Raw genomic sequence first — 26,350 nt, forward strand, 5'->3', positions numbered from 1 at the left:
TGTTGTATTGATCCCTTTAGTATTATGAAGTGGCCTTCCTTATCTCTGGTTATGGCCTTCACTTTGAGATGTATTTTGTCAGATATAAGTATTGCTACCCCAGCTTTCTTTTCCTTTCCATTTGCGTGAAAGATATTTTTCCATCCCTTCACTTTCAGTCTGTGTGAGTCCCTTCTAATGAGGTGGGTCTCTTGTAGACAGCAGATGTATGGGTCATGTTTTTTTATCCATTCAGCCACTCGATGTCTTTTGGTTGGAACATTTAGTCCATTTACATTTAAAGTTATTATTGAAAGGTACTTTTTTGTAGCCATTTCTTTTTGTGTGTGTGTGTGTGGCTGTTTTCTTTCTGAGCTTGATATTTCTTCTTTTTACACCAGTCCCTTTAGCATTTCTTGCATGGCTGGCTTGGTGGTGATAAACTCCCTTAGCCCTTTTTTGTCTGTGAAGCTTCTTATTTCCCCTTCAATTTTGAATGATAGCCTTGCTGGGTAGAGTATTCTTGGATTCAGTCCTTTGCTTTGCATCACTTTGTAGATTTCCGTCCATTCTTTTCTGGCCTGATGTGTTTCTGTTGAGAAATCATTTGATAATCTAATGGGAGATCCCTTGTATGTTACTTTCCGTCTCTCTCTTGCAGCCTGTAAGATTCTCTCTTTATCTTGAACATTTGCCATGGTAATTATGATGTGTCTTGGTGTGGGTCTTTTCGGGTTCACCTTGTTTGGGACTCTCTGGGCTTGTGTGACTTTTTTCTTCCCCACCTCAGGGAAGTTTTCTGATATTATTTCTTCGAATAGGTTTTCTAATCCATGTTCATCTTTCTGTTGTTCTGGCACCCCTATTATTCGTATGTTGTTTCGTTTCATGTTGTCCCAAAGCTCCCTTAGGCTCTCCTCCTGTCTTTTAATTTTTTTCTCCATTTGCCGTACAGTTTGAGTGTGTTTTGCTTCCTTGTCTTCTAATTCACTAATTCGGTCCTCCGCTTCTCCCAGTCTACTGTTGATACTTTCAATGGAGTTTTTTATTGAAGCTATGTCACTCTTCATTTCTTCTTGGGACTTACTTAAGTTGTTGATTTTTTCATCTGTTTCTTCTAGCTTCTTGCATAAGTAGTTGAGTTTTTCATCTGTTTCTTCTTGCTTCTTGAACATCTGGTGCATGTACTCTAGGAACCTTATTCTGAATTCTTTTTCCGTCATGTTGCATATCTCTGTCTCACTTAGCTGCTTTTCTGGCGAGTCCTCCTTTTCTTTCCTTTGGGGGTTTCTTTGCCTACCCATGTTTGATCTCGCTGACATATGTAGATGTTGAGATGTTCAGTGGCTGCTCCCTGGGTGGCAGGGGCTCTTTGGGTTGTGGTTGCTGCTCAGACGGTTGCGGTAGCAGCTGCTTTCCAGTTGGCAGCAGCTCCTCTGGTGGGTGTTGTTCACAGCTGTGTTGGCTCTTCTGGCTGGTGGGGGGAGGCTTCACGTACAGCTGCTGTTCCACAGACAGAGGGTGTGGTGATCAGGAGGCTGTGGTGATCAGGAGGCTGCGGTGATCAGGGGGCTGCTGTTGCTTGGATCTGCGGTCTGGGAAATGCTCCTCTCTTACCAGCACTGCATGGTCTGGGAAACGCTCCTCTCTTATGGGCACTGCATGGTCTGATCAGTTCCTCAGGATGCCCCCTTTAGTCTCAGTTCTCCGCAATCACAAAATCCAAATCTCAAATCTCCTGGCGCCAGCAAACCCGCGGAACTCCTTACCCTGGTCAGGGTCTGTGTCTGTCCCAAGAGACGCGGCTGTCTGCCATGCGGTCTCCCTCCGACCCTCTGGGCTCAGGTCTGGCAAACTTTCCTGCCCAGATCCCTGGTTTTTAACCTTTCCAGGGGAGGTCTGCCCTTCCCGGCTGCAAACCGTCTCACCAGCTGAGTAAATTTGCCAATTCGGGGTGGGTGTTATTAGTTTCAGCTGCTTACTCCGTTTGCTCCGGGACAAGACCTGGGACGCGTCTGCCTATATCGCCGCCATCTTGCTTCTCCTCTGTTTGTGTGTTTTTAAAGAAAATCCTTTATCCTTTATTTTATATTATAGATTTTGATGAAATCAAATGTTTTATTCAAAATACAGTAAACTTTATTGCTTCTCAAAATGCATCTTTGGCCCTGGCCAGCTTGGTTCAGTGGATAGAGCATCAGCCTGTGGACTGAAGGGTCCCAGGTTTGATTCTGGCCAGGGGCACATGCCTGGGTTGAGGGCTCAATCCCCAGTAGGGGGAGTGCAGGAAGCAGCCAATCAATGATTCTCTCTCATCATTGATATTTCTATCTCTCTCTCCTTCTCCCTTCCTCTCTGAAACAAATAAAGAAATATATTTTTTTTAAATGCATCTTTGCACAAGCCAATGTTATGCCTGAGGAGCTGAAGATTGAATGTAGTTGGCTCTTGGCTACTATATTGTTTTAGCATTTTCAGGATCACAGTTAGGTAGTTTATAATTGACCTCATTTCCCCCTAGGCTTTGATTTTATATTTAGGTATTTGTTAAGAATTAGAGTGATCATGTTCTATAAAAATCTTACCTATCTCTCAACCAAAAAATTCATAGTTCTGGTGCAAAACTGTTTAGATAGAAAAATTAATTAGAATAGAAGAATAGATGGAAGTTTCAGTATCTTTTTTAATAAATCAAAATCCTGGTTTATTGAAAGAACAAAAAAATTTATTAATTAGATTATCCAAGAAAAAAAATTTAAAACCTCTTTTCAAATAAACTTGAAAACCTGGATGAAATGGATAATTTTCTAGGGAAACACAGGTTACCAAAATTATCTCCATTACAGAGAGAAAATTGAAATAAAACAATTATCATGGAAAAAATAGAGAGAGCTCTTAGGGAGCCACAGTGAAAAGTAAGCACCAGGACCATACGGTTTTGCATGGGAATTAACCAAACCTTCAAAGTCCAGATAGTTCCAATGCTCTTCAAATTGTTCTATAGCATGGAAAATGAAGGGAAATTTCTTTATTGCCTTTTCAAAGCAAATCTATAATAATAAAAGTGTAATATGCTAATTAAACCAGACAGCCAAACAGAGCTGAGGCAGAGTGGTTAGGGCGATCAGGCAGGCAGGTGAGCAGTTAGGGGTGATCATGCAGGCAGGTGAGTGGTTAGGGGCAATCAGGCAGGTAGGCAGAGGGGTTAAGGGTGATCAGGCAGGCAGGCAGAATGGTTAGGGGCAATCAGACAGGCAGGTGAGTGGTTAGGGGCAATCAGGCAGGCAGGCAGGCAGGCTAGAGGTTAGGAGCCAACGGTCCCAGATTGCGAGAGGGATGTCCAACTGCTGGTTTAGGCCCGGGTCTAAACCCACAGTCAGACATCCCGCAAGGGGTCCTGGATTGCGAGACAGTGCAGGCCAGGCTGAGGGACCCCCCGCCCCGTGCAGGAATGCACCGGGCCTCTAGTATAACACTAATAACCTAAGCCCAATAGTGACAGTATTAAAAATACCTTTCATTAATATCAATACAAAAGTGCTCAATAAAATATTAGCAAATGGACTCCAAACCACACATGATTATTAAAATGTACTTAGCTAGTGTGTGTGTGTTGGAGGGGAAGTCAGAAAGATATCTAATTATGAAGTTAGAAACTCAGTGCTCCTGCCTGTTGTCTACCTAGCTTGGGAGTCAGGTCTCTCATCTGAGTCACACACCTTATTGCTATGTCTTTCCTCAGAATTCTGTTGTTAGGTAGGGTTAAACTTTATTAATGTGTGCAGTTACAAATTGTTGTCAGCTGGTACAGGTGGCCAGTTTCAACTTTCATGTTACATTTAGCATAAACACTGAACATTGCAGACATGTAGGTTTTTGGCAATTAAATTATAAATGACCCATTTGGAATGTTCTTTATTGTTGAATTATACTTTAAACCTAGCCATCTAGCAAAATAGTTATGTATGATCTCTAACAAAAGTATATCATAATATTTTTAGTGTTTGAGACAATTTATGATTTCTAATGGAAGAAAAAAGAGGTTCACTCTTGTATACATTTTTAATGATTCACTTTTGTATGACAAGGGCACATGACCAGGTGAATAAAGAGGAAACTAGTGTATTTCCTTTTCTTTATGACTAATTTGAAATAAAGTGTGTTTTGTAATGAGGTGCATGTATTTGGAGACATGAAATTGAAAGTCAGCTATTTTATAAACATTTTGGGTGAACATGGATGCTTCTAAAACAAGATTCATGACGTTTGATTAAAAACAAATAGAGGATGTTTATAATACTTGCACTTACTAAAGACATGGGCCACTTCTGGCAAATGTGATTATAAGCAGATTGTCTTGATGTTCTCTCACTTTAACCTAATAATATCCACAGAAACCAAGGTGTAGGCTATATGATCTATTAGCTATTTGAAGCATGGTATTTACAAAAGAGAACAAATTTTTAAATAACAGAAACTAATTAGGTAGTTGGATTAATTTGCTTTAAAGTTGAAATTATGATTAACGTGGAGCAAATAATTTGCTTTAAAGTTGAAATTATGATTAATGTGGAGCAAATAATAAAATTAATGTGCATCCTTCCTTAAATTAGATTCAGACTATTGGCCAACAGGTGGACAGTTAAGGATAGAAATGTTCAATGATTTGTTTTTGATGCTGGATTATTATCATATGTATTTTCTCATCTAAGACTGGCTCTGTTTGTACCTACAACCTGTAGTAAAAGAAGCATGGTCAATAAAAAATAATACAATGTGGCTCAGCTGGTGTGGCTCAGTAGTTGAGCATTGACCCATGAACCAAGAGGCACCAATTAGATTCCTGGTCAGGGCACATGCCCAGGTTGTGGATGTGATCTCAATTGGATGCATACGGGAGGCAACTGATCGATGTTCCTCTCTCACATCAATGTTCCCCTTTGTCTTGCTGATCTGTCTCAATCTTTCTCTCTCTCCCCCTCTCCCTTCCTTTCTCTATAAAATCAATACAAAAAAGAGTCTGCACTTGATATAAAAAAATCCCTTGATAGCTGCAGAGGATTGAGTAAATTAATTACTTATGGCTAACAAATAATCTAGCTATAAAAGATGAAGAAGATGGACAATGATGAGGGTATTATTTGACTTGTATAAAATATTTTATTATTATGCAATAAAAAAATCAAGATATTTTAAGATAAAAGCTGATGTTAGCCATTGACCTACAAAATGGAACAGGCATTGGAACCCTTTGAGAAGGACCAGGCAATCATAGGAGTATACTAGAAACATTCATTGATCCTTCCCTAAAAAGATTCACAGCTATTTACCAGGTTAAAGTGCATTAGGCAAAAGGAAATTTCTAGACCACTTTAGGACTACTAAGTATGGTGACTAAGCAGACATAAATAAGAAGATATCTATAAAACTTCATCATCCCCAATTAGAGAAAGGATTTATAAAGAGTGGATAAAATAAAATTCTTATTTTTGTACATCTCACAAGGTATCCATCCTATAGGTGTTTGGGGAGAAATACTGTGTTTTTTTCCCCTTCCCTAGTATATAATTATAATAGATACTAGAGGCCTGGTGCACAAAAATTTATACACTGGGGTGGGAGGGTGTCCCTCAGCCCAACCTGTGCCCTCTCACAGTTTGGGAACCCTTGGGAGATAACCACCTGCTGGCTTAGGCCCGTTCCCCCGGTGGCAGATGGCAGGCCCTATCCCAAGGTGCCTGCCCCGCCTCCCCAGGTTGCCCACGGCAGGCCCAATCCCACGGTGGGGTGGGCAGCGGATGTCCCTGCCCTGCCCCGCTCCACCGGGCTCCCTGGGTCGCCCAGGGCAGGCCTGATCCCGCAGTGGGGTGGATCCCGCTGCTGCCCCTCCCTGCCTGCAGTATGCAAATTGAATGGCCATCTTTGTTGGGATAATTTGCATACTCTTCTGATTGGCTGATGGGCATAGCGAAGATCCAGTCAATTAGCATCTTTGTCTTTTATTAGTGTAGATTCTCAGTAGCTTATTATATCATCTTGTTGACTTTCTGATCTATAGATTAAAAGCCATTATAAAGTGAGCTTCTAACCCAGCTGGTGTGGCTCAATGGACTGAGTGTTGTCCAATGCATCACGAGGTTGCTGGTTCAATTTACAGTCAGGGCATATGCCCAGGTTGTGAGCTCGATCCTTAGTAGGTGGTGTGTAAAAGGCAGCCAATCGATGTTTCTCTATCATTGATATTTCTATCTTCTCTCCCTCTCCCTTCCTTTCTCTAAAAAATAAATAAAGTCATATTTTAAAATGAGCTTCTAAGTGGAAACTTTTCACTCCCTAGGTAACATAGCACATCAGAAACAGTATGGCACCCGAGAAGGTATTGCAATGATGAGCAACAACATCAAAGGCTGAAACAATGCAAGGTATTAGTCCTTATCATATTTCTTTTATATTAATGTTACTATTTTAAAAACTGGATCAGTCTTGCCATAAATTTAAACACTTTGTGTAGGACCCAGAGCAAGCTGGAACTCTGTTGCAATCTTCTCTGTTATCCAGAGATGTTAGAGATATTTGAGGCAAACCATTGTGCTGCTGTGGTTCATCTTTGAAGCCTCAGTAGGAGAATTTTTGATAGATATCGAAGGTATTAGAGCAAGTGCTTAACTTCCTGGGCAGAGAACTGGTCTCAGTTTGAAAATGAAGTCTCTGGAATAATGCAGAACTTTGAAAGTGAATCATAATGGGCCTGTGGATACTAAGTGACTGCAATCAGACTTTCCTATCATGAGCTGAATCATCAAGTCAGCCAGATGTAGCAGTAACGCACTGTATAATAGAAATGACAAAACAGGATCGAGCTTAGCCAGGTCCAAAAATGCATTACATGAACATTTGGCACAAAATCTTTGATAAACATTCCTATTGGACAAATGCCTGCCATTCAGCTCAGGCTTATGGATTATGTAGCGATCACCTATGATCTCTTCTCAATCAAGAGGAAAATATTAAATGTGGTTCACAGAAGGGGCAGAACAATATGTTGTTGATGCTAGTCATAAATATACAGGTTGCTGAAACCGGTTTGGCTCAGTGGATAGAGCGTCGGCCTGCGGACTGAAAGGTCCCAGGTTCGATTCCGGTCAAGGGCATGTACCTGGGTTGCGGGCACATCCCCAGTAGGAGATGTGCAGGAGGCAGCTGATCGATGTTTCTCTCTCATCGATGTTTCTAACTCTCTATCTCTCTCCCTTCCTCTCTGTAAAAAATCAATAAAATATATTTAAAAAATAAATAAATAAATAAAATAAATAAATAAATATACAGGCCCCATGTTATGGTGGCACCCTGTGCTGGCCTGTGTCCTTGAATACTGTCCTTCAGATTGTAGCATATGACCATTGACTTATAGTGCTGGATTCAGAAAACAGTGTGTAGTGTGTAGTGTGTAGCATTAGCTTCTCTCACTATAACTCCCTGAGGCCCAGTCTCAGAATTTATGCATTTCATCCCCACAATCCTAGGAGCTGTATAAATATCTATGGGATCAAACTCCAACATAAGAGGGGTTCTTTTTTAGAAGAAAGGACACTTCCAATGGAGACATATTAAGCAGGGTTCCACTGAACTGGAAGAAACAATCATCCCCTGGTCACTTGTTTTTTTCTTATGCTGGTAGACTAGCAGGCAACTACAGGAGTTGCTACACGGATGGCAAAAATTGCCCTGACTTCAATGGCATTCTCAAATTGTTTCCAGAAAATAAGAGAAGGATGTGTTAAGTCTGAAATGAAGAAGATTCAATGGGCATTCATATCAAATGTTTTGTCCAGTAGCATGTACTTACCATTTTTATTCTCAGGCTTATCTAAGCTAAGGTGGTTCTGTGCAAAGGGAAACTAAGGTATCGGCATTAAAAACAAAACCTCATCAAGCTTATGAAATAAAAAGATACTAGAAATCCTTCTTAAAGCTGTGTCAGATATTTTAGTCTTACTGAGCTGGAACAGTTGTAGTAACACTAACAAAAGTAGAGAAGTCAGAGAAATCATAGTTTTCAAACCTTGTGGATGGTGATTACGAATTAGTAAACATGTAATATTGGTTGCAAAGTGATTAAATAATACCGATTGATCAAGCTGACTTAGGAGTAGAGGCATATGGAGATTTATTTAAATTACATATTAAGCGTCCTGGAATGGAAGATTCCTTTCATAATTTTCTTAAAATTTTATTTCAGACCTTTACTAGTTTTGCTAAAAGAAATTGTGAGGAAAACTTTCTGTGCAATGTGTTTTTCTAAATGGGGAAAGGATGAAAGTAGATGAATAAATGCTTCCACCTTTCCTTCTCAAAGAAATAGTGCTTTGGCCACATTTCTTAAGGCAACTTAGAAGATCCTGTGGGATTTTGCTCCAGGCATCTGAAGCAGTGGCCAATTTTAAAAAGCATCCTTTAATTCTATATCCTTTTGACCCTGTTCCCAAGAGTCTCTATATCTTCTTTTAGAATCACATCTCCGAATACGTCACCAGTACACAAGATTTTTTCTCAGGCTCTGGTTCAAGCCATCCTAGAATAATGACTCCAGCAGGAAAATCCTTGAGACATATAATGTCAATAACTTAAGGTGGAAAAAACATTAGAAGAGCCCAGCGGTGTGGTCAGTGGTTGAGGGTCAACCCATGAACCAGGAGGTCACTGTTTGATTCCTGGTCAGGATACATGCCAGGGTTTCAGGGTCGATCCCCGCTAGGGGGCACACAAAAGGCAGCCGATCGATGAATCTTTCTCATTGATGTTTCTATCTCTTTCTCCATTCCTCTCTATGAAATGAATAAAAACATAGTTTTAAAAAAATTAGGAGAAAAAGCACTTTACAATGGCATGAAAAATCACTTTATAATAACATACTTTATTGATATATTTGTCAACATTGCATTTATTAATTACCGATCACTATACAAATATTTATTGAACTAAGCACTTGCCAATTTCAGATGCTATTATGGTGAATGGGACATTATTTCTGGAATAGGGTTAAAATATACTTTTAAAGTTATTAAAATTAAAAATGGACCCTAATTACAATAAAAAATGAGTAATATGAAGTAGGACAATAGTAAATAGGAGGATACTGTTTTTTTAGGTGCTCAATAAAGTAATGATAGTGGATTACTACATTGTTGACATTAAGAAGCCTATTTATTTTTGTTTCTCAGGTACTGTCTATCTCTTGAACAGTACCATCAAATTCTATAGTTTTGGCTCATAGAACTCAGTTTAAAAAAATCATCCAACAGTGTCTCATTGACTGTACTATTGAACATCTCTGTGGGGATAGAAATTAAGTAGAAAACGGAATACACAAATTACCCTATCCATAGGAACATATGATTCCTTTTCATAGCAATGCAGAGGATGGTCCTACAGAGAATAAAAATCTCGTTCTCATTTGAACCAGTTGTAATAGCTTACTGATTTCCACATTAACTAGTGAGGTAAATAAAATCTTTGACACTTGTTCATTTTTAAAATTTATTTTATTTATTTTCCCAGTACAGTCTTCTTTGAAACATAGCTCAAGAGTGAATTTTTTTCCTTATAAAAATAACTCTAATATAGATATTACTTTTAAAAAATTCCCTCTTTTGTATCGTTAAAATGACAAGAATTTAGTTGAAGTATATCTGGGCACTTTAATTGATTTATTAATTTATTTTTGGCAAAAAATAAGTGTCATGGCATCCATCATATTTATACTTCCTCATATAGGGTGGGGGCAAAAGTAGGTTTAGAGTTGTGAGTATGTGAAACATATAACTTAATAATTATTGTATTATTTTCCGTACGAACAACTGCAAACCTATTTTTGCTCTACCCTGTATAGTCAGTGGCTTAATTTTAAGTTGAAAAGAGAGCACATTTAGGGAAAGAGGGATATTTCATTGAAAAATTATTTGAAGCAGTAACATAAACATTATAAAAGGGCAAAACAAATTAACGAGCAGCATAGTCAGTCTGATCTTTTGAAAGATCTCATTTTTCAAAGAACTTCTTGAAAAATTGCACATGTAAGTATTTTACTGCTATATTTAAAAACTGATGTTAAAACCGATGGTTTAAGTAATATTTTAGAAAAAAATAATTTGATGCCAGAATACAAGAAAGATGGTTGATAAAGAACAAATTTGGAGGCTGTAATCCCTGTGAAGGGTAAAGGCATGGTATAGTCAGGAACTAAGCTAAGGTGGTTCTGTGCAAAGGGAAACTAAGGTATCGGCATTAAAAACAAAACCTCATCAAGCTTATGAAATAAAAAGATACTAGAAATCCTTCCTAAAGCTGTGTCAGATATTTAAGTCTTACTGAGCTAGAACAGTTGTAGTAACACTAACAAACGTAGAGAAGTCAGAGAAATCATGGTTTTCAAACCTTGTGGATGGTGATTACGAATTAGTAAACATGTAATATTGGTTACAAAGTGATTAAATAAAACCGATTGATCAAGCTGACTTAGGAGTAGAGGCATATGGAGATTTATTTAAATTACACATTAAGTGTCCTGGAATGGAAGATTCCTTTTATGATTTCCTTAAAATTTTATTTCAGACCTTTACTAGTTTTGCTAAAAGAAATTGTGAAGGCTCCACAGAATAAGGAAAACTGCAGCCAAGAGAACATGATTTCAGAGAGCGCATTTACACAAAGAGCCTTCTCATTACACAAAGAGGTAAGCTATTTCAAGTGTGTTTAAAAAGTAAGGCAAACAGCCAGAATTTTGTAAAGCAAATTGAAGGAAAACAAAGAATCCCATAGACAACTACTGATAAAGAACCGGTACTCAATGAACATGTTGTATTGCTAAGGAAATTATGGCATTTTTGCTAATTAGTAATAAAAGCCTTGAAGCAAGAAGTGGGCATCCCAGTACAGCTGAGTGAGGCAAGAATGGGACCTGAATAAGCAGATCTACATTGATTCAAATTAGGGTGGACCCATATCCAGTTTTGAAGCACAGCACTTACTATGTGAGCTTCCAGATTCTGACAGATATTAGCAATTTTTGATTTTATGTTTGATTCTTTTGCAAATATTTTACTTACTATGCTCCGTGCTGTGAGTTACTTTATCTACTCACTCACACAACAGAAAAGTGCAATCATGACTGGCCCAGGAAAGCAGGTGCCCAGGCATATAGAGCCAATTAGAAACATTGTACCTAGAGAATGGGTTTTGGAGACATTAGTCGTCCTCTGTGTCCTACAAAATACATTAAGTTATAATTAATTGGGAAGATAGCATTCTATATGACACATTAAAGAGTGAACCAAGGGGAACTTGAAGAGAAAAAATATATTTATAATATCTAATAATCATTGGTCACTTTATTTATGTATATGGTAAAAGTACTCATTTATAATACTGGATTTGATTCTGACAGCAAATGGGATGTAGATCTTGTTATAACATCCTCTTTACCGTAAAAAGTATGAGAAAATGAGTGATATATTAAGTCACACCATAAAAAAAGTGAAGATTGAACTCAGTTGTATCAACATCCAAAACCTTATCACTGAATTATATATTACATTTTTTCACAGATTTTTTCTGAAGTAATATGTTTCAATTTTATTACATAAAATGAATTTTTATGTAACTTCACAAATATAATCTATATTGTTATTTTTGAGTTGCTAATATTTCACAAAGATTTACGAATAATAATTTTATTATATAATTATAATTTAATTGCACTATAAATAATCCTAGATTCTATAAAATTAAATATGACCAAGTTTAATATTAACAGAGATAAATATGTGGACAGGATTGATTTCAGGATCTTCTCTGTGTTTTCCTTCTTATTCTGATAAAGTGAGCACTGAGCTTGGTGGTGGGAAAATTTGGAAGGTGAGAGAAGGAAATGAGGTTACAGAATTCAGCACTACCCTCTACTGCAGGGGTCCTCAAACTACGGCCGGTGGGCCACATGCAAATACAAATATTGTATTTGTTCTCGTTTTGTTTTTTTACTTCAAAATAAGATATGTGCAGTGTGCATAGGAATTTGTTCATAGTTTTTTTTTAAACTATAGTCCGGCCCTCCAACGGTCTGAGGGACAGTGAACTGGCCCCCTGTTTAAAAAGTTTGAGGACCCCTGCTCTCCTGTTTACATACTGCTAGAACAGTCTGCATCCCAGACTATAAATGTAAACATGCCAATTTTAAAGATTAATGGCTTTTAATTTGAGTGCATATGCATTTAATTTTTTTCTAAAGTCTAACATTCCCTTCTAATTAATGAAATATATACAAAGGGGCATACAATTTATGGAATATTTTTTCCCTAACATTAAAATTTAGCAAAATTCACATGATTAAGAATTGTTAAAATAATATTTCTCTCAGGTATTTAAACACGAAGCACTCGTTGCCCCAGTTGAACACTCATGATTTGTGCAGAAGAGGTGGGAGAAAAATGTCCTAGCTGCACTTGACAGATGAAAGTAAATAAGGGCAAAATTCTAAAATATCAGGCTATCAAACCATCTGGGCCTGGGGAATTTCAATGAAGTGGACACAGAACAAGTCACCTCAGTGATGATGGTGAGAAAATACCTGGGGGGATTCACAAGAAGAGGCTTAAATTACGGATTAGTTCTGCATAATAATAGTGAATGAGTTTTAGCCTTTGTTATAGAAAATAGGTTGGTTCCCAGATTACCTAAGGATGTAACAGAGACCTCCACAGCACAGATGGGAATCCTGAAGAAAAAAAAGGAAAGAAAAAGAAAGGAAAAAGAAAGAAACTGTACAGTTTCATGGTCATTTTAGTGATACCTTTCATAATATATGAATAGAGCCTTAGAGAGACAATAGAATAGGCTAACTAACAGAAATTCTAACCCTTCCAGTTGTCCACAAGTGGCAAACTTCCAAGAAGCTCCTTAGGATAAAAAACACTGAAGTTCATGATGTCCAAACCTAGACAAATACCGGAATACTGCAACTTTGAATATTTTTTTTAATTTGCACAGATTACACAAACTTTTAAACAGTTCCACAATTAATGGTCTTAATCCAGAACCTAGATGTTTATTCATCTCCATTACATTTCCTGTTTGCCTTTCAACTATGAAAGCGACATAACTAAATTCTGTATGTTTTGCAATGTAGACTTAAAATACAAATATGTATGCAATAATGATTTAATACTTATTTTATGTTGTTCATGTGCTTGAATATGTTACATTATAACAGATATATGAATGTCTTATGTCTTAAATATATCATTGATTTATTTAGCAAATATTTATTAAGTGCCCATTATGTAGTAAGCATGTTATAGAATAGTAAGAAGCTAGGAAAATTCTAGTACAAACAGAATAGGGAAACTAAGACAGATAGTTAAAAAGCGATTTGCGGTCACCTAGTAAATCCTATCTTCCCTAAACCACGGATAGTTAAGAGTAAACGGTTTGCACTTCTCCTCCCCAATCAAAGGGTAAATAGTTTAAATCATGCTACTCAGGGAGACAGATAACAGGAATCCAATTAAGTGCCATTTGTCACCACACCCAAGGGCAGGCAAATTCAGAGAATAAATCTCATTTTGGTACATTAACATACAGCTGATGAATATTCTATTGATCCTTGCCTAGACCTCCCCTAAATGCCTCCCCTCTAAAACCCCTGAAAACTAAGGTCCCAGAACTTTGTTCTCCCTCCAGGGAGCACACCCATGCCATTCCCTTCCCCCTCTGTTCTCCCCTCCCCCCAGCACATATCCCCTAACCTCTAAGGGACCCCATGAGAGTTGCAACAAAGGGAGCAATGGGCAGCAGCAGCTTGTCCTGGGCTAACCCCTGAACCTGTCTCCAAGGCCCGGGTTCCCTGTTTTCTCTGACTTCCCAGTGGGCCATAGCAGCCCAGCCTGGGCTCTCCTGTTGCTTCTTCTCTGCCCTTCCCTGTTTCACCGGACTAAGTATGCTTTTGCTGCGGTCAATAAGTTATTTCTTGCTTTTCTACACTTTGTCTCTTGATTGAAATCTTTCCCTCAAGAAGACAAGAACCAGGCACGAAATAAATTTTAAATGAGATTTTAGATATGAAATGATCATTCACTTCTTTATGATTGTATATGACTTCCATAATAATACATATACTATTTTCACATTTAATAATGTGTAAATCAGCATTCTACTAGATTTTATATTCCATGTGTTTTATATGCATATAGAGCCTGTTACATAAAGCTCAATTTATATATTTAGCAAATGGACAATGATGTACTATCATAACTTTGCAGGAATAATATGAATGTAATATAATGATTTATTCTTGAAATTTATCTGGCACTCTAATAAGTTCTGTAAATTAGTAATTCTTAAATTGTAATACCTCAGTATTTATTTTTTCCTTTGCCTTTATGTTAAACACTCTAATATTTAGGGAAGGTGTAAGGCTTTCTGCTTTATTCACCTCATTCTATCCTGGAGGGTGAATGATATCATACAGATAAATGATAAATGTCAGTATCCAAGAGGATGGGATTCCTTTGGAAATACACAAGACTTGACAAACAGATATGGTGCTCTCTTTGTAGTTCAATGAAGCATCTTCCCATTCTTGCTCTTGAATCCTTTCTAATTTAGGTGATTTTTTTTTCTTTAACAACCTATGCAAAAATATGAGTCTAGGGGTGGTTCCCACTTGGAAGGACAATCTCATGTTTGAAATATATCCTTAAACAAAAGTAGCATTCAAAAATAAAGGAGGGACAGAATGACTGTTTTCCAATGTTTCTTTAATCTTTCTTGTTACTTAAAAAATCTATATTAATCTCAACTTCAATTCAATAGGAATTTAAGGACGGACATTAAGATTTAGTATAGGTTTGTATAGAGGCCCAAAATGATTCCTCCACCAGTTAGTTCTGGTTATTTTACTATAGAGGATATGTGGATTGTCTGGCTTACAGGAAATCCTATTCAAAACTCATTCTGGTTTGCATTGCTATAGTGTAATGGCTGGAACATTAAAATTTTTATTTCTCAGAGGTCCTTTAAGATTATATTTAATTTAAATTTTGGCAAAACAATCAATGCCTTTATTGCTAACTTGAATTAAAACGGTTTATTTGGAAGAGAGATGAAGTGAGAAATAAATATATCCATGACACTGGTCAGCTGAGGAAGAAAAGGCAGGATTCTAGAGTTAAATGAAGAAGAAGGAACTTCTTGCATCATCTGGCAATCTTTAGGGTCTTAGCAGGAGTAACACCTTTGGCATCCTGGTCGATCCTGAAAATTGGGAATCATTTCTGTATGATTCAGCCCAGGCTAGCATTTCCTTTTCAGTTCTCCTGACAGTTGAGTAAATATTTTAAATAATATTTATTAAATCTCTTTTACTATAAAACTAGCTAGAACGTATTTCATTCTGTATGACTAAACCCTGAGCTGTACCTCCAGCATTATAAGAGAACACACAATTGTATGAGTTTAGAGCCATATTGTGATTAGCAATATAATCAGCATGCCTTCTCCTTGTGTCCCTCTACACATCTTTGTTGGGAATCTGGTTCTTGTAGCTAGACTAGGAGGTAAATATTAAAACCAGACACATACTAAGCCCCAAGCAAATATCCTCTGATACATTATTCTATAGCTAGTCTTCATAAGGTTTTAAGGTACACCGTAACAGCCCAGGACACCCTCTCTGCTTTTCTTTTTTGCAGCTCACATAATGTGAAGTATATGATTCTTAACAAAATGGTCTATTTACTCACTTATTTGTATGGAGTGTGGCACATTTACTGAATTTCAAAAAATATAATCCCTTTACTAGTCTACTGACAGATACAAAATACTTTGGAAAGCTTGAACCTGATCATTTGGAGTGAGTATACTTGCTAAAGTAATATTTCTAGGAATTATATCATATGCTAATATATTTATAGTAGTAACATTTGTAAGAATTGTGTTATAAACTAATATAAATTTGCAGCTCTAGTATTGTTTATAGAAATCTATATATATAAAAGCCTAAGCGACCGGCTGATCAGCTGACCCAGCCAACCAACCAGCCAGCGGGCCAGTAGCTATGACATGCACTGACCACTAGGGAGCAGATGCTCAACGCAGAAGCGGAAACCACAGGCATGGAAACATGGAATAGACTGATGAATCTCAGAGGGAAGGGATGGGGGGAGAGGGCGGGAAGAGATTAACCAAAGATCTTATATGCATACTAGAGGCCCGGTGCATGGATTAGTACACTGGTGGGGTCCCTCTGCCTGGACTGTGGGAATCAGGCTGGAACCAGCTCTCTGAGATCCCCTGAGGTGTCCCGGATTGCGAGAGGGCACAGGCCAGGCCAAGGGACCACACCAGTTCACGAATCCGTACACTGGGCCTCTAGTTATATTATAAACTAATATAACAAAAATTCATTATTTTAAGTGTTTTCACTTTTCGTTCTGCCTAAATTTTTTGTAGCTAATAATTTATGTGATTCATTTACCTACTTAAACATCCCCCAAGTTGAAACACTATGATATAGTTGTCCAAATCAGGAAAAGGAAAATGTGGTCTTTAAGCACAAAGCCTTTTAATTTGTTTTAGAAAAATAAGCCTCATAACAGTATCTGTTTCTGAGCTCATTATTGTAGCAAGTGTTTAAAACATTAGTTTTATAACACTAACATCTCTTCACCTTTATTATATCTGCCTGTATATCCAATTCTGTGGAAGAAGTATAATAATTATACTACATAAAATTAAACTGCCATAAACCAGACCTTTACAGATGTGCCTTACACAAACAGTGTAAACTGTAACAACGGTTTTGTATATCATTTAACATCAACACCTAATCAAAGTTATTTTTTCAGTTTTGTTTTGAACTGTGAAGCTATGTACATGCTCATTATCTGATACCAAATTTCTTCCTGGATCCTGTGAGAGAAAAAATTGAATTGAGAATCTGCAGGATAAAGCCTGCTGGATGAAGGCAAGTGGCAGAAAAAATTATGCCAATGCTACCAGTTAACCATAGCTCTTTAATACTTTTCTGTTTGATGGTGACCAGTCCCCTTGGACACATTAAAGGAATGTAAATGCTTATAAAATAATTTACTTTTTAAAAATATATTTTTTATTGATTTCAGAGAGGAAAGGAGAGGGAAAGAGAGATAGAAACATCAATGATGAGAGAGAACCATTGATAGGTTGCCTCTTCCACACCCCTCCCCCCCAACTGGGGAACAAGCCTGCAACCTTGGCATGTGCCCTGACCAGGAATCGAACCATGACCTCCTGGTTCATAGGTCAACACTCAACCACTGAACCACACTGGCTGGACTAAAATAAACTACTTTTGACTTACACTTTTTAAGTGGTAGATCCTACTGTCTGTTAATTTTATCAACAATACTCCCCTTATGTCTTGCTGTAGTTTTTTTCCTATTGAATGATATGTTCTTTGGAACATGGCCTGTCTTTATTGCTCAAATAATATTGTTTAGATAACTTGGACTTTTCCAAGATTTTGAAGAGATGGCTCATGGTAAATTCTCCAGCCCAATATGAAATCAATACCTGATTTTCTACTCCAGAAGACTAGAGACAAGATGTAAATGGCTATATCTTCCATTAAGGCGGGCAGGAGGGCAGGATCTAGACGGGGCAAGGATGAAGTTGCTTGTCTTCAAGCATTCTTCTTTCTGGGTCATTAATCATCTCTTTTAGCTCTCTAGTCATAGAGGTACATTCAGCAAAAGAAGGCACACCAGACTCTGCTCTTACAACAGATGGCCTCTGGGGAAATAGGTGATCTCACTTTCTATCAAAGTGTTTCCACTTCATCCTCTTTAATGCCCTATATGTTAACAGACTGTGTCATGGATGTTTTTTATATTGACCTACTTGCTGCAAGCCAGGGATCCCTCTAGTTTAACTATTGATGCAATCTCAATAAGAACTGTCTGAGCCACTCTCCCTTACCAATCTTCCTTGAAACTTTAAAAATCACCCCTATTGAAGTTTTATAAGATGTTTATTTCATGAGAAACCTCTCACAGACTGGCTTAGACATGGAGAAGAAATGTCCAAAAGTTTTCAATCTTAATAGTTGGGAGGACTTAAAAGAGCATTTAAATGATTCAGTCCTTTTATAGATAATTGACAGTGAGACAATATATATGCTTTATTTACAGACCTGCTATTAGCCTGGGCTGAACCAGTATTCTAGTCTAAACCCAATAGGCTATACTTGATATATCCACCATTTCCAAGTATATGTTAGTAATTTTCTATGTAATATAGATAATTCAAACTGCCTTTATAATAGCAGGTTTCACAATGGGCAAAAAGATAATTTGACCAATTATATTAGGTGATATCACTTTTTATATTATTAAAGAACTGTCTGAGCCACTCTCCCTTACCGATCTTCCTTGAAACTTTAAAAATCACCCCTATTGAAGTTTTATAAGATGTTTATTTCATGAGAAACCTCTCACAGACTGGCTTAGACATGGAGAAGAAATGTCCAAAAGTTTTCAATCTTAATAGTTGGGAGGACTTAAAAGAGCATTTAAATGATTCGGGTGTTATTTGAAGTCAATTTACCAAAATTTGATTTTATTACTTCTCAGAAAATAACCATTGTCACATTTTCATTTATAATAAAGTACCTTCCAATTACCAACTTTATTATACTAGAGATTATTGCCAAACATGAAAGTCTATTTTGTAATTTGTAAAACTTCCAAATGACTACTTCATGTAATAAAATATTTTTATTGAAATAACTATAGAGTGATATTTTGTCTGAAATTAAGAATTATGGAAAGAGGCTGAAATTCAAAATAATTCATAGCAGTACATTCTAGTTTTTGTTATTCTTTCATAGCATAAATATATATATAAATTACTAAGATATGGTATTAGTCTAATGCATGACTTTGAAAATAAAAAACTTCTATATTTAACATTCTGTGAAGCATCACTTGGAATAATTTATTTGTAAAACTAAATTTGAATATTAAGAATAAAAATGTTTAAATAAAGACAAATTTATTTTTGATTATTCACATTATAAATTCATAGGCATATTATACTTATAAGAAGTTATTTTATTTCAAAACCTAAATATTTTTATTGACTACTCAAAGTTCATCTCATTAATGATATTTCAGGAAAATATTTTACATTTATAACATTAGATTAATAAAAGTCAGAAATTTGGGGAAGAATTAGAAATGAGGATATAAGGGAAAATTATCTTAGTGTACTGAAAATTTTAATTTATTGCTTTTGGTAAGAAGTTGCTGAGCTCAGAGAGATAAACCTTAGCTCTATGCTAGAATTTGACCTAAAATATTTCTCATTTGGTTCTTATGGGTCAGAATCCCACACTTGAAAGAAAACTATTCTGTTATTCAATTTGCAAGCAAACTTATATTTAGCTCTGATACCAAATAGCTGAACAAACACAATTTCCTGAAATCCCAAAATTAAATAAGATGAGACAGATAGTAGGACTTCATTTTCTACATGGTGTAATAATAGCAGAGAGAGCAATATTTGGATGATGTTGCTTGATGAAATTACAGTACCTTTGAATGAAATACTTCACAAAAGATCATTTGATTCCAGTAGCCAGAGTAAGGAGGGATAGATTGAAAGTCACTGCTTCTTATTAGCTGTTGACTCTCATGCAAGTTATTAAATTGCTCAAGTTTTGTATTCTCAGGAAAGATTTGGGAACTTCATTTCACAGAAACTTGAGTTTCCTCTCTCAATAAAATGGTGGGGGCTGAGGAAATGTATAACTTAAAAAAAATAATTTCATTGATAAAAGACTCATTTTTAGCCCAGCCAGCATGTCTCAGTGATTGAGCTTGGACCTATGAACCAGGAGGTCATGGTTTGATTCCCAGTCAGGGCACATGCCTGGGTTGTGGGCTTGATCCTTAGTAGGAAGCATGCAGGAGGCAGCCAATAAATGATTCTCTCTCATAATTGATGTTTGTTTCTCTCCTCCCTCTCTCTTCCTCTCTGAAATCCACAAAAATATATATAAAAAACTCAGTATTACCTCAAAAATAAAAGGAGACAAACCTTTATTGAATAGCTACTATGTATTGGACACTTGACTATTTACATTTTGGAGAGACTGAATTTTGCAATGGTTATAGTCTTTAGCAGTGCTATCCACTAAAACTTCTTGAGAAGATAGAGATGTTCTGTCTGGCTTGCCTTCCAGAATAGGCACTAGCCACCTGTGTTATAAAGCACTTGAAATATGGATAGTTTGAATATTTAATTTTATTAATTTAAATTTATGTAGATACTCTAGCGCCAGACAATCTCCATGTATCAGCTAAGTCTCATTTCCATAGGTCTCCATTTTGTTATCTAAACAATGGAGATAATATATACACCATAACTCTGAGTGGTTGTATGGTTTGAGTTTTCGAATGATGTGGTTACTAAATATTTTTGCTATAAATTAATTCTCACAACAGACTATCACCTAAACATTATCATTCACATTTCACAGAAAATGAAAATATGAGAAGATAAATCATTTTAAGAAGGCTAAAAGGCTAATTCCAATGTAACCCCAATATCTGGGGGGCCTAGCAATCTGAATCTGTGCCAGCAAGCCCAGTGTATATTCTTGATAACCTATAATTAAGTCACTGCCTCTTTCCCAGAAACTGGTCTTGCAAGACCTGTTACCTAAATACAGAGGCCATAAACTATGAACAGTGTACAGCCCCAGAGGGGGTGGTTATTAGTGCTGGCGCCAGGCCAGACAATTAGATATGGTCTCAAGACCCCCAACATCTGGGGCCTTTTTTTCAAAGCCCTCGAAAGGACAGGAACCATAATCCATATTTGGGGGACAAAGACACCAGAAAGATATAAAGGAGAAGCTCCCTGCATGTTACTTTGCTCAGACTTGGGAAATTAATCCGCTAGTGTAATAAAACTGTGTAACTCCATTTCTCTAAAGCGTTGCTTGGTTTTTCTCCAGTCTTCTACAACAATTTCACTTTGCAAGGGTCACAGACTATATAAGTAGCATGACTTACTAATTATTCAATACATTTTTTCCACATGGACTGATTATCAGTCAATAGTGATGGATATTACTACTTTTACTATCTTTAGTGGATTCCATGCTTTTTTTTCTGTGCATCATAGAATCCATGGAGTTCTTCCTCTAGTACATTTCTGCAGTTTAACACTCAGTATGACCCTTTTGCATTCTCCTATTTCTGATTCACTGAGCTTATGATGGTATTCTGGTGATTTTCTATCAAACCAGAATCCTGGTTAGATCCTGATATTTTATAGAAAATTATGAAACAGTTCTTATAACTTTTTTCTACCAAGACACAGGATTAGGGTAACTGAGTAGGAAGCTTATTCAATTAAGAAACACCATGCAACATTCAGAATCACTATAAAGTTTAAAAATTGGACCTGAATCTTCTTTTGCCAAAGGCTACATAGTGTCTCATGAGAGTATATACTTATAAAATCTTGCCTTACCAATTTCTAAATCTTGTAAATTTTAACCTAGATTCCTGTGAAGCCCCTGATCAAGAACACTTTAATGTTCCTTTCTGCAGGTTTAAATTTTAGAGAGTTTTTTTTCTTTATTTTTTTAAAATATTATTTGATTGTAAAAGAATACTTAACAAGAGATCTACTCTCATAACAAACTTTTAAGTGTACAATACATTATTGTTCAATATATGAACAACATCATCATCAGATTTCTAGAGCTTATTCATCTTGCTGGAATAAAAATTTATGCACATTGATTATTAACTCCTACTACTTTGCTCCCTGAAGCCCTTGCAACCATTATTCCACTCTTTGATTCTATGACTCTAACTATTTTGGATACCTCACGTAAGGGATATCAGGCTCTATTTCTCTGTCTGTGATTGGCTAACTTTGCTCAGCATAAAGCCATAAAGGCTCATCCAGTTGTCACATATTGCAGTCTCCTTTTTAAAGACTAAATAGTACTTCATTTTATTTATTTACCACATTTCTTTATTCATCACCTCTTGGTGAGCATTTAGGTTATTTCAACATCTTGGCTATTATGCTGGACTAAACATTGAAGTGCTAATATCACTTTTAGGTTTTGATTTCAATTACTTTGGGTAAATATCCAAATGTTGAATTGCTGGATCATATGATAGTTCTTTTTCAATACTTTGAGGAACCTGATACTGTTTTTCACAGCAGCTGTCACATTGTGCATTTCTAAAGTGTTGAGAGTTCCAATTTCTCCACATCCTTGCCAACACTGTTGTCTATTTCTTTTTTTTTTTTTATAATAGCCATCCTGAAGTGTGAGGTAATATCTCATTGTACTTTTGATTTGCATTTCTCTGATCACTAGTCTAGTAGAGTACTTTATCACATACCTGTTGGTCACTTTTACCTATGGACATAGACAATAGGATGGTGAAGGCCTGGGGTGGGGCGGAACCTGGGTGAAGGGGATATGGGGGGAATAGAGTGGGGGATCTGTAATACTATCAACAATAAATATTGATACAGAATTTTTGGACTGGAACCTGGATTCTTTGTCCATCGGAGTTGAAGAATGAATTCATGGACAGAGGGTAATATAGCAAAGATGGAGATTTATTGAAGAACAAGTACAGAATCCCATGTGGGAAGAGGGAAAGAGTCCCACAGAACAGACTCCCACGAGGGGAGGGGTAAGGGTCCCACTGACTTCCTGTTTCCACGGTTTATAAAAGCTACAGTTCCTGTGTCCTGATATCCCTTCTGATTGGTCAATATTCCCTTTTGAATTGGTTACTATAGTAACTCCTGAGGCCCTCCTCCCTCATTGTACTCCTATTACCTCTGGGCTTTCTTCCTCCTTCTTTATTTTTTAAATATAAACCTTTCATGGCTACTTCCAGTTCCCTTATCTTATGGAAATGCAACTGCAGCTGGCTTCCTTGTGTTCTGGAAATGTACCTTCTCCCAGTCTGTAGTCCTGTGTTTTTCCATGGACCCCAATTCTAAAAATTCCCTAAGCCTGCTTATATTCCCCTAAAGTTCCTGTTTCAATTTTTTTTTTTTAAAAAAAAGAGAATTTGAATATTTTCTGCACTATGTGTGATGTAATCCCATAACTAATTCATTCTATGCATTATGAAGCACTTTAAAGATAGATTTGTTCTTATAAAATCCACATATTTTGATGTTAAAGAATATCTCAGTGAACAAGATAAGCAAACAGAAATTGATGTGATTGTAATACTATTTCTAGCATTACAGGAGAAAGCACAGACCAAGTCTGGACATTCAGCTCTGTTGAAACAAAGGGGTAAGGGGATTTTATGTCTGGTACTTGGCTTTACCCAAAGGAAAAATAAACTTTCTCTTATCTTCATGACAGGAGATAGTGTTACATTAGGAGCATGGTGCCCAAGGAAGTTTACCTTCTACTCTTGCCACAGAGATTGGGAGGTGGGGAGCTATTTTCATTAGTGATTACATGTCAAGACTCCCAGATCCTTGAGAAAGAGAGTTCTAAGTTGTAAAACTGGCAAGAGGCTTTTAAAAACGTTTTTCAAAGATTTACATCTCAAATGGACAGAAAAGGAATTTATAATTATAAACTTTGTAAAGTAAATGCTTTAATAAAAGGGAGATCAGGCACCCAGGGTCAAGAAGAAGCCTGTCTAATTTTGTTCTTTTACATGTAGATACCCAATGTTCCTGACATTATTGATGAAGACAAAATCTTTTTCCCTGTTGTGTATTATTGGCACCCTTATCAAAGATCAACTGACTGTGTATAGGTAACTTTTTCTGGGTTTTTCTATTTTGTTTCATTGGTCTAAATGCATGTCTTTATGCCAGTAGCACAGTTTTGATTACTATAGCTTTCTAATATATTTTAAAATCAGGAAGTGTGATGACTCCAGCTTTCTTCTTCTTTCTCAAGAAGTTATTTGTGTTCTTTTGTGGTTCCAGTCCCTTGAGCTGGGCACTCTAAGTGCACCCTTATGTGGGCTATGTGCATTGTCCTATTGTAGTTGAGCCTTGATTGCTGTTGGTGTCACTGGGAGGAATTGACCTCCAGGCCAATTGGCTGTGGGGACCAACTGTGACTACAGTGGGAGAGCTGCTGTGCAGGAAACACCCTTATGGGGCAGGACTTGCTTCAGTGGGTCTGCCCCTTGAGTGTGCTGCTTGTGGATGTGTAGAGTAGTAATCTGATATGATCTGAAGTGCTCCCCTGGGTGCACTGGCACTGAGAAGTACCCAGACAAGGTCAAGTTGTGAAGAAAGGCAGGCTGGTGCTAATGCTGGGTCTTGGGCCTGTTATTGATGGGTTTGGGGCATGCTGTGCTACCTGCTGCTTGTTTGAGAGATGTTAGGAAAGTCTGAAGCCTGAGACAGGACAGGCCATTCATATAGAAGAGCCGCTGAAAATGGCTTGGGTGGGGCTGCAAGTTGTTTGAGATGGGGAAAGGGGGGTTCTCAGGGATTCACCAGGGTGAAGTAAACAGTGTGAGCCTGGCTGATAGAAGCTCAGATATGGCTGCCAGTCAGCTCTGTGATGGGAGAGGTCTCAGCACTGGAACAATGGCCCCTGCGATCATCACTGTATGGGAGAAAGCCACTCCTCCCCCACTTCCTACCTCCAGTTCCTACCCTGATGGCAGACAATCCAGTTCCTCCCTGTATGTCCCTGGTTCCCCAAATGCCACCACTCAGAGCAAGCAGGACCATGTAAATTCATGCCCCATTCCTTTAAGTGGAACTGCCTAGGTCTTCAGCAGCCTCCATGTCACTCAGCCACAATCCCTGTTGGTTTTCACAGACTGAAGTTACAAGGACTTATCCTCCCAGCTCTGGAACCCTCAGCTGGGGGTCTTGTGTGGTCCTGGGACCATTGCTTCTCAAGGGAGGCCTCCACAGCTGAGATATCCCTCCCGATTAAAAAATGCCACACTTGGGTGGGTGGTGGACCAGCCCATACTGCGCCTCAGCCCCTCCTACTGCTATGGGTTGGCTCAATGAGATAGACCACCGACTTAGAATTTAAATTTAAGAGCCTTTATTAAGCAGGCCAGCTGACCACAGCCCGTACCTTCCCCCTCTGGGAAGCCTCGCAGCATGTGGCCAAGAGCAAGTGTGCAGTATGATTTTTATAGCAAAATTACATAGTGTTAGAGAAAACAAAACAACTACAAAGCATTTCTTTAGAAGTTCACAAAAAGTTCATGAGAACGGAGGGGAGGTAAACAGAGTCACACCTGGCTGGAGCGTATCATAACACATTGTTTTTCTAAGACAATCTAGCAATTTTTCTTCCATGCTCTCTGACCCTGACACAATCTTACACAATCCCTCTCCATATGTCAGTCCCCCCTCCCAGTACATTCAGTTTCTCATGTTTCCTTTTCTCCCCTTAGCACATTCTGTAACATTTTGCAACCCTTTCCATGGCTCAGTCCCACACCCTGTGACACTACCAGTGTTGATGTACTTTCTTCTTTACTTCTCTAGTTGTAGGACATCTATTCAGCCAGATTCCAGTTGGTTCTGAGTGATGGTTGTTCTGTATTTTAGTTGTAATTTTGATGTGGTTGTGAGAGGCAGTGAGTACTGGTATTTACTATGCCACCATCTTGGTTCTCTATTCAAATTTCTTTTTAACCATCTTTGCTCTTTCTACAAATGTTGACTGTATAGCAACTGCTATGTCTATCTCATCTCTCTTTTCTTTGTTTTTTAATATATTTTTATTGATTTCAGAGATAAAGGGAGAGGGAGAAAGAGACAGGAACATCAATGATTTGAGAGGATCATTGATCGGCTGCCTCCTGCACACCCACTATTGGGGATCAAGACTACAACCCAGGCATGTGCCCTTGACCAGAATTGAACCCTGGACCCTTCAGTCCACAGGCCAATTCTCTATCCACTGAGCCAAACAAGCTGGGGCTCATCTCTTTTCTTCACAAACCTTTCTTTGGAAAATAACCTTCAGCCACATAGTTTTGAATTACATTTCTAAATTTATCTGAAACACCTTTCACTGAGATTATTTTATTAATCAACACAAGAGCTACACAAACTTAATAATTACCTTTAACAATCTCTGGTGATAAATTTCAATTTGATAATTATTATCACATCATAAAATATTTATGATACAAATAACAAAACAAATGAGCATGGGCATAAACCAATAAAACTTTATTTACCCAAACAGGAAGTCAACAAGATTTGATCCTGGCATATAATTTGGTAATTCCTGCTCTAGACCCTATCAATTTTTATGGGCAATGCAAAT

General features: G+C 37.4%; 1 long non-coding RNA gene across 1 annotated transcript in view; it reads left to right on the forward strand.

Annotated features, from left to right (window-relative positions):
* LOC139004981 (uncharacterized) overlaps positions 1-26,350 on the forward strand; it is a 109,311-nt gene that overhangs the window by 45,338 nt on the left and 37,623 nt on the right. Inside the window, exon 2 of the long non-coding RNA XR_011470634.1 lies at positions 6,317-6,401. This is a non-coding gene — a long non-coding RNA (uncharacterized lncRNA). The remainder of the gene's footprint in view (positions 1-6,316; positions 6,402-26,350) is intronic.

The sequence above is a fragment of the Myotis yumanensis genome, unplaced genomic scaffold (assembly GCF_028538775.1).
Source record: "Myotis yumanensis isolate MYYU_CA2020_CCGP unplaced genomic scaffold, mMyoYum1.0.hap1 SCAF_3, whole genome shotgun sequence".
Taxonomy (NCBI): Eukaryota; Metazoa; Chordata; class Mammalia; order Chiroptera; family Vespertilionidae; genus Myotis; species Myotis yumanensis.